The sequence below is a fragment of the Aedes albopictus genome, chromosome 2 (assembly GCF_035046485.1).
Source record: "Aedes albopictus strain Foshan chromosome 2, AalbF5, whole genome shotgun sequence".
Taxonomy (NCBI): domain Eukaryota; kingdom Metazoa; phylum Arthropoda; class Insecta; order Diptera; family Culicidae; genus Aedes; species Aedes albopictus.
Window position 1 is genome coordinate 16,957,109 of NC_085137.1, and position 17,214 is coordinate 16,974,322.

The 17,214-nt window shown below is 40.3% G+C and overlaps 1 long non-coding RNA gene across 1 annotated transcript; it reads right to left on the reverse strand.

The window, feature by feature from the left end:
• Positions 1-12,155: 12,155 nt before the first annotated feature.
• Positions 12,156-13,316, reverse strand: LOC109404846 (uncharacterized). The gene is made up of 3 exons (XR_009997297.1): positions 12,950-13,316; positions 12,824-12,889; positions 12,156-12,769 (listed from the first exon to the last, which is right to left on the reverse strand). It is a non-coding gene; the product is annotated as an uncharacterized LOC109404846 (long non-coding RNA).
• Between the last annotated feature and the right edge of the window lie 3,898 nt (positions 13,317-17,214).

Here is a 17,214-nt window from a genome sequence, read left to right on the forward strand (position 1 = left end):
ATTTTGCATGAAAAAAAAACAAGTTTTAGGGCATGTTTGGGCAGTTTATGGTGAAAAGTATCATAAAAATGACTACGAATAGTTTGTTTGAGACAATGATAGGCAACTGAAATATCTACAAAAGCAAGCTGAAAAATTTGAAATTGGTCAAACGGTTGAAAAGTTATCGGACTCTCAAGTTAAAAAAAAATGTTAAAGAAGAAAAAATGTAAATCTGATCCTTAAAAACTCATATTTTGAGTGACTTTGGAAAAAATTATGTTCTACACGTTTTTGAAATTTAATTTGTAAGATATTCATATTGAAAGATTGAAAATCGGTTGAAAATTGAAAAAGTTTTGGCCCTCGAAGTGAAAACACCTTTTTATTACTAAAAAAATCAACTTTGAGGCGATTGCGCCACCTCTGAATCTCAATATTTTTGGCTCAAACTCAGAGGTTTTTCTATTTATGCCATTTGAATCCAGAAAAGCTTACGAATCCCAGGTTTCAACAACTTTTGAAAAATAAGTCGCAGCCTACTGTCAGGCTCTGGCTGAAGACGGTGGTGTACAAGTTCCTTCAAAAATTCGATTCAATGAAATCTTCCAGATTGCTTTATGAAATTTAGGATTACTTCAGAAGCTTCACAGAGATTTATTTTAAAACATTCTGCACAGATTGTTTTGACAAATCTCCCATGAATTTGTGCACAAATCCTTTCAGAAGCCCTGTGAAATTTGTCCAAGGACTACTTCAGAAATTCCGTTAAATTTGGATTCAGCATTTTCTTCTGGGATTTAATTAATAAAGAAGATTCCTTCAGAAATTCATACGGACATAACCCAGAAAATCTACCTTTTTTTTCTCAGAAATTCCTAAAATATAGACTACTTAAGAGTTTTTTTTTCAGGGATTCTATCAAAAAGTCTTCCAGGAATTTATTCAGGAATTTAAAAAATCTTCCTGAAAATCATTCGGGAAATTTCTTCAGTGATTTCTATAGAAATTCCTCCAGGGATTCTTTCAAAAACTCTTCAAATTTTTCCATCAGAAAATATTCGAGCAATTCTTTTGAAAATTCATTCACACATTTCTCCAGAAACTACTACATAGTTTTCTCTAAAGATTTCTTCACATTTTTTAAGGATTCCCCTTTTCCCACTCATGATCATCATGCATTTTTTTTTCTGATACACCTCCAGGGATTATTTGTAGTAGACTTTAATGTATTACCAAGTAAATTATGTCAACTCTTTAAACGAGCCTACACGTACGTACGTTAAATTCAAATAAAAAGAAAAGAAAATTCAAAAATTTCTCTAGCGATTCCTTCAGCAATTTCTTAAAAAAAATTGCTTGCAAAACTTTTAGTGAGTTAATCATGGATTCCTTAAAAAATTTCTGAGTTTTTTTTTTTCAGGAAATCTTCTAGGCAAATTCTTTCAGACATCGTTCAAGAAATTTCTTCATAAATACTTCGCAAATTTAGAAATTGCTCGAAGGATTTGTTTTAAAATTCTTCAAAAAAAACTTCTGGGAATTCTTTCAGAATTTTTGTTTCTTTATCTTCAGAAATACTTGAATTTTGTTTTTTGTTTCAATGTTCAATGAAAACCTCCTGATATTCCTGCAGAGATTTTTACAGAAGTTATGTGAGAATCCCTGCAAACTTTTCCCAGAAATTTCTCCCGACCATCTTCCAAAGATACATCTAGGAATATCTCTGGGAATTTCTCCACGGGCTCCTCCATGCATTCTTTAAGAAAATCTTGCAAGAATTTTGTTAAAGGATTTCTTTAAGAAATCTTCTAAAATTATCAAAACCCCTGGGAGTTTCCCATATAAGTTCTTCGGGTATTCCCCCAGGAATTTATTTAGAAAATCATCCTTTGAGTACCACAGGAGTTTTCCTTGGAATTCTTCAGACATTCCTCCAGATATTTCAATACAAATTTGACTAGAGATTTTTTCAGAAATTCTTTCTGGAATTTATTCAGAAAATGCTTCAAAAGTTAAAGTAATTTTTTTACCTGTATTAACGGTTTCAGGGGTGTTTTAGACGATTGCAGGAAATGTAAAGGTATATCAGGGGTATTCAAGCGTTCCAAGGTTATGATAGACATTCCTAGGCTTTTCTATGGGGTTTCAGGGACATTCCAGGGAATATATCACTTGAAGCCGAACTTAAAATTCTCTGTAAACCTCCTGAAACTTCCTTGAAAACCCATTTAATCCCCTTTGGGTCCCATGGAAACTCCTCAGGAACTCTACTGAAATTCCCAGAAGAGCCTTAGACTTCTCTGAAACTGAACTCGCTTGAAAATTTCAAGAAACCACCGGAAACCCCCCGAGAACTCCTCCGAAACCATTCTGAAACTTCCATGTAACCTAAAAATGAAAATATCACAAATTTGTAACAGCTTATTTGAAAATTTCGACTACCAGAATGAATCGTCCAACAATCAGCGAGAATCGATCAACCTTAGGATGAGCTAGCTTATGGAAATGTTTCACGTATGAGTTCTAGACTTCCGTTCTGTTTTCTCTTAGACGATGGAATCTAAGGAACTTAAAACTCTATTGGAATTCTTGGGAGTTTCTTAAGATAAAAAAATGTATAAGAATCTCTGGAGAAATTCCTTCAGAAATTTACAATGGAAATTTATGGAAATGTTTCTGAAGGAATCCCTCAAAACAGCGAACTATGGAAACCTTTGAAAAAATCTAAGCAGACATTTCTTAATGGAATATCTGAAGGAATCTAATAAGGAATTTCTTAAATCCTTGGAAGGATTTTTGAAGGGGTCGCTGGAGGAGTTTCAGATATTTAGAAGATTTTTATGAAGGGATGCTTGGGTAATTTCTTAAACTATTAGTGGTAGATTTTCTGGTAATCCCTGATGTAATTCATTTAACGATTTCTACTGCAATCCTCAGAGAAGTTGCTAAGCAATCTCTAGTAGAGTTTAGGAAGGAAACAATGGAGAGGAACTTTTGAATTTCAGAAAGAACCGTTTGGGAATCGTGAATATCCGATTTTTTTAAAGATCTTCTTTCAAACTTTTACACAAATACGTCCAGAAGTTTCTTCAGAAATTTCTTTAGTTTTTTTCAGTAATTTCCCCAGTTTTTTTGTAGAAAATGTTTCGCAAATTCCTTGAAAACTTCTTCCGGTGAAATTTTCAAGGAATTTGCGAAACATTTTCTACAAAAATACTGGGGAAATTACTGAAAAAAACTAAAAAAAATTCTGAAGAAACTTCTGGACGTATATGTGTAAAAGTTTGTAACGGGCAGGACTGTTTTTTGGGTTTAAGGAATTCACGACCCTCACTTATGCGCCAGGTAACTAAAAGTTACCGTGAAGGTGCGGTTTATCAGTTTATATTTTTCCCGTTCCGGCTTGAGACCTCAGGGCGGGTTTGCAAATCATTAGTACTGAACCCAACAGACGGAGACCAAAATTCAAGAAAAAATCATAATCGCAATCGAAAGAAATAAACGGTTTATATAGCGTGTTTCTGATCCAACCTCCCACTACACAATTCGACGTTTCATTCAAGCATGCAGTTTAATTGAGGAACGTTTTGGAATTCTACATGTTTATTCCTAGCGAGGGGTTAGTATCGGTTTTCGCTTACTGTGTACGTCACTGTCTTCGACATGCAGCTGCAGTCAGGGCTTTCCTCGTTGCGCGCGTTTGTTGCATGATCCTGGTGGGTGATTCCTCTCCTCGAACCGTTGGCCGGTAAGCGTTCGTGGCCTATCGGCTGCTAGATGGCGTGCGGCCTCAGACAGCGGTGCGTTTGTGTCTGACGGCGGCGACAAGAATGCGCTCCGTCGCTGGACGGGCGGCGACGGTGGTTTGTTACGTGGCTAGGTGGACGGCGGCGGCGGTTTGCTCCGTCACTAAACGGACGGTGGCGGCGGTTTATCCGAGACCAGCCGGGCGGCGAGCTTTTGAGTTGGGCTCGGACCGCGAGGGTCGAAACGGACTCGATAATGGGACGTCTTTGGTCGACACGTGTAGGCCCGATCAGCTGATCGAGGGGTTTCCAGCCGGTGTTCACGCCCTAGAGTGGAACCTTCGTTTGAAGGTTTTATCTTCAAACGAATAGAACAGTTAATTTGTGCCCAAAACGATTCACTGTTTAATACCTTTCGAGATTTTCACTGTCGGCACACTGTAGGTTAGGTTGTCAACGTTGTCGGGTAATATCTTTCCTGCAATTATCCCGACCGTTTAATTTTACAATTTCTAGACAAATTGGTCATTCTACTAACCTCGACTGTTTAATTCCACTCTCTTCTATTTCTGCCTGTCTTCACTTTTCACCTACTTTTCTTCTATAACCTTTCTATCCACCTTTTTAACTACTCTGCTCTCTTGGCACGTTTTCACTGCTTCGCGGTTGGATTGGTTTTGGGTCCCACGCTATGCAAACGTAAAGGCTCTATTCTTTTGGAGCTCGTATTACACCCGAACGCGAGGCCATTCATCGGTAAGGCTCAACTTCGGAAGTTTTCTTCCGGGGGCAAACATTGCCTACATGTTCAATTTTGACACTCCCGTTGGGTCCCTAGTCGAAACGGAGCTTATATGACTGATATATTTTTTTAAGGGTCATGATCATCTTGGATGGGTGGGATGTTATTTTGTAACCTCGTTACACTACCCCCCACTAACGGAAAAAAAAATAAAGGAAGAAATTACTTTTTTTTTTTAATTACGGCTAATATGTTTTTCTTTTATATTTGCTTCAGGTATTTATTCTATTCAAGTTCATTGTATTCTTTAATCCAACTAAACATAATATATGTATTTTAATGGTGAATTCAAACTGTTTGGCCCATCTTACTCTCAATACTCCTCTACCTCCATACTCAATCTCCTGCTCCATTTCTTACACTCAATGATGTTTACCGCCTTCACTAAGGCGAAATCTCAAAACTACTAGTTCGCATTTATGCGCTTCGCCGAATAACAATTCAGCTATGATACCCTCCTTACACCGCCCTTGACTATCATCAAGAAAACAAAACATTCAACTACGTCAAGTAACCACTCAACAAATTCATTTAAATTAAACGTTTTTTTTTTTTACTTCGGAAACCTCCGAAAAATCTCAAATATTTTTTTTTCCGTGCTTTCCTATTTATATCGACCGCTTTATCGACTTTCCATTCGTAGCTGTCAACCGATGGACCAATCGCAGCCTGCTTCATGCAGACTTAAAAAAAAGCTCTAATATGACGTTTATCATTGTTTTTCTCAACTTTTTTCTTCTATATGACGAATCTTTTGCAACAACAATTCCGAAATGAAATCAAACCGGGCTATTTCATGGAAAAAAGCATTGCATTTAGATGGTAAGTAATGTGAATTCTAATGATTTGTGTATTCTTTCTACGTTTTAGGATGGCTTACAGTGCGTTTACCACCGAGAAGTGACATTATTGATGGTTTAAGATGTTTATTCAAGAATTCTGGCGAACGGTTCGTAAACAATCAAAAGTGACGGAATCTAACATGTGAATTGTGTTTTTAGCTAGTACTTAACTGTCCCTATTCTAATTTCAAGCACAGTACTCAATTTATCCTACTATTTACAATATGTACAAGTGTTTGTCTCATTCAACTTAACTTATACATCATCAATCAAAACGGAGTGATATAATCACCAGTGAGTAGTTAAAAGCCTAGATAGTGCTACGCGGTAAAACGATCTAAATGAAGTGAACCATTGACCGGTTCCAAGTGTTTGAACGTTTTACAACATTGTCGAAACCTCATATGCACCTGTTTTCTACATGTCAGTCTGATCATCGTCTGTGCCTGTGCAGACTCCCACTGATTTCCATCGTACACTCCCTTCTCTGCTTGACCACGCAAGCTCCGGGCCAAGGTGGTTAAGCTGACTGACATGCCAAGGCGGAAAATAGTTGCAAAGACGATTCTACATAGCTGTAATTCATTCAACAAAACCTGCCATTAATTAAGTTGATCAATCTGGCTGTTTTGGAGGAAAATTGTGGCGAAGTGAAGATTGCTCGTAGTGAAACATGTTTTTAGAGACAATCTCACCCGCACTGATAAATTGATACCAAAATTTGTGTTTTTCTGGATTGACTCCTTAGTTACTGTGCACTTTGACAACAGACATAGCTTAAACGTTTTATTTTATTTTCATTTCTTCTGTAGATCAGATGAATGAAACACACCTAATCTATTTCCATTCATGTCCTCCAAATCATAACATGAATTACCTATTCTCCCTATTACTCTAGCCGGGGCGTAAGTATCTGCTAATTTTGCTGAAAATTTCTTCTGTTTATTTGACAGGAAGAAATTTTTCTTCATGACAATTTCCCCAATATCGTATACTGGTGCATTTTGATTCGACCGTAAGTTATAGTGTTTCGCGTACCTGTTGTAGGCTTTTTTTAAATTTTCTTTCACTGCTTCAAACACCTGTTTAAGATTTTCATTGATCATTTTTGGATCGCAATCGGTATCGCTTCCACATTCACGAATTTGTCGGTATTCCTCGCCAGAGCTGATATAATTTCGACCGTGGTTGATGAAATACGGTGTAAAGTTGGTCGACTCGTGTACAGCCGTTCGAATGGACATGGCTACTTTGTGGATCTCCTTGTCCCATTCAGTATGGTCTCCTTGCAGGTGGGCTCGAATGGTTGCAACAATTACTCTGTTGACTCTTTCCGTCGGATTGTTGGAAGGATGGTAGTTCGCATTCCTCCAATGATTCACGTGATAGCGTTTCAATAATCGTTCAAAATCCTTGGATTTGAATTGAACTCCATTGTCCGAAATTATCACTTCGGGGACCCCAAATAATAGAAATATCATATTTTCCAGGAATGTAATCATTGGTCCTGTTTTTGCTTCTCTGAGTGGCTGGATAACGACGAACTTGGAAAACCAATCCGTTACGACGAGTAACACGGTGTTCCCGTTTTTTGACCGAGGGAACGGTCCAACAAAATCCACGGATATGACCTGCCAGGGTCGCGAGGCCAGTTTTTGTCGTCCCATGAGTGGTTGTCGATTCGTGCTCGGATGCTTGATGCACTTACACACCTCACAGCCTAAACAGTACTTCCGGACGTCATCCTGCATCTGAGGCCAATAGTAGCGCTCCTGTAGTTTCCGGAGGGTCTTGAACTGTCCGAAATGGGCCGTGTCGTGTGCTTCTTGAAGCAAATGAAGTCGTTCCTGTGTCTGGGGTAAGTATTTCCAATCGTAACATGAATCACCTAGCTTTGAAGATACGTACTTATAGATCCTGTCGTTTTCCACCTTAAATTCTTTGTATTTAGTTTTGTTACTTAGAATATTTTGTTTGAGGTGATCGTAGTCAATGTCTTTTATGGTGATAGCGTTAAGTGACCTAGATAGTGCATCAGCTGTTATGTTTAATGACCCTTTGCGATACTGTAAATTAAAATTATATTGCTGTAATTTCAGGGCCCATCGAATCAACCTCGCTGACCCACCTTCTGCGCTAATCTTGCTGAGCCAGATAAGGCTCTGAGCGTCAGTTATGACAGTAAATTTCGAGCCTTCTACAAAATGGCGGAATTTCTCGATTGCCATCAAGACGCCCAGGCACTCCTTTTCGGTGGGCGCATACTTCCTTTGTGACGCCGACAATTTCCTGGAGAAGAAGGCTATCGGCCGACGAATTCCATCCTGGACCTGTACTAGGACGGCTCCTACAGCTACGTCGGACGCATCCGATTCGATGGTGAACGGGAGCATAAAATCGGGATTCGCTAGCACTTTAGATGAGGTAAGTACCGATTTAATTTTAAGAAACGCTTCTTCCGCCTCTTGAGTCCAACACATCTTTCCCTTTCCTTTCTTTAATAGGTCCGTTATTGGCGCGGTTAAATCGCTGAATTTTTCCACGAATTGTTTGTAGAAACTGACCATTCCAATAAACCTTCTGACATCTTTTAGCGTTCGGGGTGTAGCATAGTCCAATATGGATTGTATTTTGGTGCTGTCAATCGCCAATCCTTTTTCCGAGAGTGTGTAGCCCAGATAACTGATTTGCTTTTGACAAAATTTAGATTTTTCTAAACTTATAGTCAAATTAGCATCCCTTAATCTCTCTGCCACGGTTTTTAGCAACCTAAAATGCTCCGCTAAACTCTTAGATGTTATAATAATATCGTCTAAATAGACATAGACATGTGGCTCGAGGTCAAAACCTAAAACTCGATTCATTAGTTTCGTTTGCGTGATAGGTGCGCCTTTCAGCCCAAATGGCATAACTTTGAATCTATAGAGATTCTTACCTGCTCTGAACGCTGTGTAATCTCTGCTTTTCTCGTCTAGGGGTATTTGCCAGTAGGCCTTAGACAGATCTATAACTGAGAAATACTTTGATTTCTCAATTCGTCCCAGGATGCCCATCATGTCTGGAAATGGATACGCTTCATTTTTTGTAACCTCGTTGATGCGCCTACAGTCCAGACATATACGCCATTCTCCCGACGCTTTTTTCACTGGTAGCAAAGGGTTGCACCATTCAGACTGCGACTCTTCAATGACATCCAATTCGATCATCCTTTGAATCTCTCTATCGATCTCCCTTTGTATGTGAGGTGAACATCTGTATTGTGGAGGCTTCTTCGGCGACGCGTTCGGTATTAGATCGATCTTATGAACCATGCGATTAGTTCGTCCCAGTTTCCCATTAGGATTAGAGAACATCCTAAGTATCTCTTCCAATGTTTTCCTTTCTTCTTTGGACAGTTCATGCTCCGTTGGGATGCTGCCTATATCCTCCTTCAACGGCGCTTCAATCGATGGTATTTCTAGACTATCATCATTCTCCGGTTGCTGGTCAAACAAAACTCGTGGTTCGGCTGTTTCAATAGTGAAAACTATCTTTTCCTGATCTTCGAAATAGGTCTCCACTAAGTTCAACGAATCCTCTGACTCTAAATTGGCAAGTTCCAATTGTTGAATCGATTCTTGTGTCACGATTACTGGGGCAATACTGAATGCTTTCCAAAAGTCCATTCCAAGTATTAGAGTCCTTGAAATCTGAGGTATGAGCAGTGTAGGAACCACGTTTGTGTTTCCCTGATACGTGTAAGGTATCATCACTACCCCTTCACAAGCATACGCGGTTTCATCTGCTGTTTTTATGCTAATATTAATTGGATGTACACGAAATTTATGCTTCTCAATAATTTCTCTTGAATTTATAATCGTCGCACTAGCTCCTGAATCAAGAAGTGCTGTTATTTTCGATCCTAAAATTTCGACGTTTATCTGCGGACATCTGTTAGGCCGTATGCTGATATGGTGAATGGTTAGAGTGCTATTTGAGTCCGTCCTCTCTACCTCTGTCTGGGGAGACTCCACCGAATTGACAGAAAGATTGCTCCCTATGATCTCTCTGCCGGTTCGTTTTTTTCCAGCTGGTTCTCAAACATGTGATTATTTGGACACTTTGACGTAATCGTGTTCATGTATCCACAAAAATGACAGAAAACTTTTTTTGATTTTTCACAACTCCTCCAAAAATGTCCGAACTGTCGACAATTCCAACAAAGAATATTATTTTGGTCTTCATTGACTACTTTCGGTATGGCACCTGTCTGGCGATGAATCGGCATCTCTTTCGGCTTCTCCACCATTTTCTTTGGTGCATGGCGGCTGATCGCGTTTAATTCGGCTTCCGCTTCCTCGCTCTCATAGAACTCCTCCTCTTCCACCTCCTCCACACAATTCACTTGCTGTTGCCTATTTCGGTTTACACTGGTGTAATTTTGGTACATAGACTTATCCAGTCCATGACATACCATCACTAGCTCATCGATGCGCTGAATGTTGTAGAAGGTAAGGAATGGTTTATACGAATTTCTCATGTTGGACATAAGAATTTCCAATTTTCTGCTCTCAGTCATTGGTTTTGTTAACTGTTGGGCTAACTTTTCATTAGCCCCTACGAAAGCATTGAACGTTTCGTTTGGATATTGACGTCGATCCAAAATTTGCCTTTCAATTACTCCGTCCTTATTAGGCTGTTCAAACCGCAAACGTAATTGGTACTTAAAATTTATCCAACTTGTGAATTTATGACAAAAGGTATAGTACCATTCTTCCGCTTCTGAGTTCTCTCTGAAAAGGAAATTTGCTTGGCTCAGTAGTTCTCCATCTGTTACGTTGTTGTTGCGAGCTAAAATTTCCACTCGATTGATGAATTGTGTTACCGTTGGTCCTCTCGAGTCTCCTCCAAAATTGATTCTCCATTTACTTATGGGTACTGTATGCCTATAACGTTGTTCCGCATAATGTCTATATGGTGACGGTGTACGTGGATCATCTACATTAGGTCCTTGCGAAGTTTCCGAATTTGCATATCTTCTCGGCCCCCAACTAGAGCTTCGCTCAACCATTGGTGGCACGTGTTGCTGTTGAATCGGCTGATTTTGTAGTCGCGGGTACTGTCCTGCCATCTGCCTCTCTACCCTTGGCGGCGAGGACGGCGGCGGTGGCAGCGGTGGTGAAAGTCGCCAATCGTTTTGCGTTTGGTTTATTGGTTGAATTACCCTCGTTTGATCCTCGATCGAATGGATATCGTTTGGTTGAATAGTGTTCCGCTGATTTGTATTCGTGTTCCTTGATGGTGGCGGGGCATTTGCAAGTAAATCTTGTACTTCTGCGGTTCGTTGGAGCTGTCTTGCTCTTGGCGGTGTTTGTGACCGATGTTGTGGCTGCTGAAGTTGTTGAACCGTTACTCTCAGTTGTGCCATCATCTCTGACATCTGCGTCGCTATAGTCTCCTGAATCATTCGGTTGATTTCTGTCTTCAATTCTTCCCCCAGCATTGCCGGACTATTCGTTCTTTCCTGCTGATTACGTAGATAGAGCCGATTCGCGATTGGACCCTGCTGTCCTTCTGCTCGTTGGTTACTTGGGACTGTTGTACTAGAAGCCCAGTCTTCAAAACTGGTTCGTTGTGTAATCGGTCCCGCTGCAATATCCAGTAGGTCTTGCTGCTCTTCTGTATCTCCGTTGTCTCCCGGCAATTCTGGAAAGTTCAACGTTGGATCCTGCTCCATTCTCTCGATTGACTCTTGCCTCCGATCACTAGAAAAGTGCAATCTCACGTTGGAGGGTGGAAAATTAGTTCGTCGATCTTCCGGGTTACCGTATCTGTCCAGAAGTCCCTCAACAGAAGCAATTAGTTCCGTTCTTACCCGTTGCTGCTCTCTGGTAATCGCGTTGATTCTATATATTCTGGCTCTGTAGTGACGTAATCTTGAAATGTGTTTCGGTTCAAGAGAACCAGTTTCCAAGGTATGCTGTAGGTCTTGCAATTTTTGTAATACGATTGGGTACTCTTGGTTGAGCGATTTTTTTGATACTAATTGTCTAGGTTTTTTGATTTCATTCAATAACGCTTTCTTTAATATTTGTCTCTTTTCTTGTAACGAACCATCCACCGGAAGATACCTCAATTTTAACTCGTAGTCAACTTCGTCACTTAACAAATCGTTTGGGTTAATAAAGTACACAAAACGATTTGTTGATTGGTTACTCATTTGATTAAATGATTGTTTTCTATTTTCAGGTAACGATGCCGACTGGCTTCTTGGAGATTCAACGTCTTTTCAACTGAATTCCAATTTTATTATTCTAATGTATTTAATTCAATTTTTCAAATAAACTTTGTATTATAACGAGAGCATTGCATAGAATACTTTGATTCCAGTTACTCAAACAAATCCAAAAATTCACCACTAAAATAACTCAAATTATTCTAAAATTACTTCTTCAACCCAAGTTCACTACTTATGTCTAAATCAAACTTCAAATTATACCTAAAATCAAATTCAAAAAAAAAAACTTTAACCTACTGTACAAAATTTTCGAATTCAAAATATCTTCCTTGACCTTAATTACCGTTAGTTGGGCGCCAAATGTAACGGGCAGGACTGTTTTTTGGGTTTAAGGAATTCACGACCCTCACTTATGCGCCAGGTAACTAAAAGTTACCGTGAAGGTGCGGTTTATCAGTTTATATTTTTCCCGTTCCGGCTTGAGACCTCAGGGCGGGTTTGCAAATCATTAGTACTGAACCCAACAGACGGAGACCAAAATTCAAGAAAAAATCATAATCGCAATCGAAAGAAATAAACGGTTTATATAGCGTGTTTCTGATCCAACCTCCCACTACACAATTCGACGTTTCATTCAAGCATGCAGTTTAATTGAGGAACGTTTTGGAATTCTACATGTTTATTCCTAGCGAGGGGTTAGTATCGGTTTTCGCTTACTGTGTACGTCACTGTCTTCGACATGCAGCTGCAGTCAGGGCTTTCCTCGTTGCGCGCGTTTGTTGCATGATCCTGGTGGGTGATTCCTCTCCTCGAACCGTTGGCCGGTAAGCGTTCGTGGCCTATCGGCTGCTAGATGGCGTGCGGCCTCAGACAGCGGTGCGTTTGTGTCTGACGGCGGCGACAAGAATGCGCTCCGTCGCTGGACGGGCGGCGACGGTGGTTTGTTACGTGGCTAGGTGGACGGCGGCGGCGGTTTGCTCCGTCACTAAACGGACGGTGGCGGCGGTTTATCCGAGACCAGCCGGGCGGCGAGCTTTTGAGTTGGGCTCGGACCGCGAGGGTCGAAACGGACTCGATAATGGGACGTCTTTGGTCGACACGTGTAGGCCCGATCAGCTGATCGAGGGGTTTCCAGCCGGTGTTCACGCCCTAGAGTGGAACCTTCGTTTGAAGGTTTTATCTTCAAACGAATAGAACAGTTAATTTGTGCCCAAAACGATTCACTGTTTAATACCTTTCGAGATTTTCACTGTCGGCACACTGTAGGTTAGGTTGTCAACGTTGTCGGGTAATATCTTTCCTGCAATTATCCCGACCGTTTAATTTTACAATTTCTAGACAAATTGGTCATTCTACTAACCTCGACTGTTTAATTCCACTCTCTTCTATTTCTGCCTGTCTTCACTTTTCACCTACTTTTCTTCTATAACCTTTCTATCCACCTTTTTAACTACTCTGCTCTCTTGGCACGTTTTCACTGCTTCGCGGTTGGATTGGTTTTGGGTCCCACGCTATGCAAACGTAAAGGCTCTATTCTTTTGGAGCTCGTATTACACCCGAACGCGAGGCCATTCATCGGTAAGGCTCAACTTCGGAAGTTTTCTTCCGGGGGCAAACATTGCCTACATGTTCAATTTTGACACTCCCGTTGGGTCCCTAGTCGAAACGGAGCTTATATGACTGATATATTTTTTTAAGGGTCATGATCATCTTGGATGGGTGGGATGTTATTTTGTAACCTCGTTACAAGTTTGTTCCGTGGTGAAATTTCAGATGAATTATTGGCAGGAAATTCCTCTCACAAAGAATTTTTACATGTATAGGGTTCAAAAAAAGAAAACTCACTCTCGTACAAAAGTTTAGGGTCACTGTCTCAAAGACCTGGTTATTTCACGATGTGGAATCAAAACATCTCCACTAATAGAGTATCGGGATGCTTCGTTGGCATAGTCCCCTCGTTCGACCTATCTTAACGTAAACCAAAAACTAAAAAAAAAACACGCATAACTGGAGATCGGAAAAGCTATTGTCGTCGCGGTTCAAACCCGAAGTTTCCCCACACCCGACAATCGAGTTTTCTAAAAATCCATACGTGAAACCTAACGTCGGACGAAGTGCGCTGGACAGCGGACCTGGCCCTCTATCCAGCGCTCTGTGCCCGACGTACGTCCGACACAAGGTTTAAGAGAAAAATAGATTTTCGCGTGTCAAAAATTCCGATTTTTAATTGCACTGCAATATGCGCCAAACAACTGTAACATTTCGTTTCAATTTTAGCACATTGGAGCATTAAAATTGAAAGCAATGGCACTTTGTTTAGTTTATGTAGACGCCATGATTCTTCAGCTTAGTGGGCAGTCTATAGTATAGTATGGACTCTATACACATGATCATGATTCTGGAACATTTTGAAATGACTTTTCGATAACTGAACATTTGATGCGACGGTCAAGGATGCTTTTTTGAACTTGTGTATTTATTTATTTGTTATCAGTCTGGTCAATGAAAACAACTCTTACTACGGATAACTGACCTAAAATGGCGTTAAACAAATTAAAAATAAATAAAAAAAAAAACAAAAATCACGATAAGTAATGTCAATAACTTATTTAAGATACCCAAAATCAACACCATTCACACAAAGTAATGATGACTTTTAATCAAAACCAATCATTCAACTTGTTTTTGTTGTTTTCTCGTGTAACACTACCTATTTCCAAAATAAGTAAATAAATTCACTACCATATGATAACACTTAAAAAATTTTTCCAATGACAATATCCACTAAAATTTCAAATCAAAAAACCAACCTCTACCAAAACTCTAATACACAGCAGCAAACTGCTATCGTCTGGTCAATGAAAACAACTCTTACTACAGATAACTGACCTAAAATGGCGTTAAACTAATTAAAAATATAACACAATAATTGGGTTGCGTAGTTTTCGTTACTAAATTAAGAAAGAACTGTAGTTTAAGTGATTTACATATTTATAGTTTTTGAAAATATAACTCCGAAAATGTAATTTGAGTAAAGTAAGATTGGTAAACAAACAGTGATAATACTTCAGCAGAAATATTGAAAAAATGAGATAATAAGTGGTTCTAGAACTTGAAAAGCAATAGGCCAACGTTGTTTTCATTAATAGGCCAATTTTTGTACCGTAGACCAACGTTGCATACCATCACATCGAATATTTTCAACGTATTTAAGTAAGTTCTGGAATATTTATGTTAGTTTACTTCCAGTTGGTGAAACAAGCGTTGCCTAGAGTGCGTGATAGGGTCAGGAAGGGGCCAGATATGAAAATGCAACAAACCAATGCATGCGACCCATCAAACCACGGCATTTTCGATTATCTGATGAACAGTAAGCAGGAAAATAGTCTCAGACTACATCTGAACCGGTAGTGTTGCGGAACCGATTCCAGGTGTCCCACGGAAGTGGCCAAATAAAAAAAATGAACCAAACCCATGCATGCGACACATCAAATCGCTGCCTTTTCTATGACGTGATGAATGGTAAACAGGAAAATAGTCTCACTGAACCGGTAGCATTCCGGAACTACTTCCGGGTATCCCACCGGAAGTGGCCAAGTATGAAAGTGAACCAAGCTCATACATGCGAAACATCAAATCGTGGCCTTTTCAATAACCTAATTGTGCGGGTAGCAAGATAAATAGACTAAACCCACATTAGAAACTACTTGTACACCTGTCTCACGGAAAGTGGTCGAATGATAAAAAGAACCAAACCAATATTCGCGGCACATTAAATGACTTTTAAGATATCCTGATGAACGGTTAACAAGAAAAAAATATCTCAGATCGTAATTGGGAAAACTAGTAGTGTCCCGAAATCGGTTGCGGGTGTTCCTCCGGAAGTGGTCAGATGTAGAAGGAAACCGAACCCCATGCATGCAACACATCAAATCGCAGCTTTTTCGATAACCTGATGAACGGTTTTCAAAAAAAATCGCCTTAGATTACGTTAGAGGCCACCGGTAGTGCTCTGTTTCTCCTTATGATCTCCGCGAGGTGAATGCGACTGTTGATCGCTTGACGTCTGGGGAAAAAGTGAGTGATAGTCGAGTCGCACCAGCGAGAGTAGCGTTTAGCACGAAAACCGCACGAAAGCAAAACAAACACGGACAAGCACAGGGTCGAACTCATTATTCGTGTATTTCGAGTAAAATTATTGTGCTGATGTACAGTAGGGAGCCCGACTAAAAAGTAATAACACTCAATATACTCCCCACCCCCTTATTCGTCTAATGGCAAAACACATAATTTACTAATGGACCTCTTAATTTCACCCTTAGACGTATGCAGAGTCGCAACTCGGACATGACCATCCGGGCCAGGATGAACCTTGATTACTCGACCAGTAATCCACGTACACGAAGGAAGGTTGTCGTCTTTGATCAAGCATAGTTGACCAACCAGCAAATTTGGATGAACTGAAGCAAACTGTTTACTTCTCTGCTGCAGGTGATTCAAATATTCGTGTCTCCACCGCTTCCAGAACTGCTGAAGATTCTTCTGAACCTCTTCTAAGCGGGTTAGCCTGTGAGAAGATGTTTCGGCGATGTCCACATCAGGAAGTGCGATGATCGGTCCTCCAATGAGAAAATGCGCTGGAGTCAATGGAATGGGATCACGTGGATCAGCGGATATCGGGGAAATAGGCCTGGAGTTCAAGCATCCCTCGATTTGCTTCAGAAGCGTGAGCATTTCCTCGTATGTGGGAATTGAACATCCGAGGACTCTTTTCATATGTTGCTTTACACTCTTGATACCCGCTTCCCATATTCCTCCAAAATTTGGAGAGCGAGGCGGATTAAACTTTCAATCAATTTCCTCTGATGTGCAGAACTTTCGTATATCCGGTTCCACTTGTTGCTCAAAGGTGGCGGCAATAGCTTCGATCTCATTTTTGGAACCAACAAAGTTTGTGGCATTATCGCAATAAATAACGTTACATAATCCCCGCTGACTAGTGAACCTTCTCAATGCCGCTATGAATGAGGCACTCGAAAGGCTACTGACTAACTCTAAATGCACTGCTCGTGTCCGTAGGCAGATGAACAAAGCCACGTATACCTTCAAGGTCTTTTTGGTTCGAACAAAATTCTCCTTAATGGTGATAGGACCACCAAAATCCACTCCACACGTTTGAAATGGTCTCCCGGGAGTTACTCTGACACCTGGCATCTGCCCCATGATCTGATGCGTTGTCTTAGGATTGTTCCGGAAGCAAGTAATACATTTGTGGACAATCTTGCGAGTCAGACTTCTGCCATGGATTGGCCAATATTTCAACCTGAGCGCATACAACAGACCTTGTGGCCCAACATGTAAATTAGCGTGGTGATGCTGCACTGCTATTAACCAAGTCACGTTACATTTGTTCGGTAGGATGATAGAGTGCTGCTGGTTGTATTCTACTGTGGACGCCTGCAACCTACCACCTAGTCGAAGTATTCCGTCGTAATCCAAGAAAGGCTTCATCGTTATCAAGCTGCTGGAAGCGTTAACGGGCTTTCCCAAAGTTAATTGGTTGATTTCCTTCGAAAAATGTTGTTGCTGAACCATCCTTATCACATGATTGTGCGCTTGTTTTAA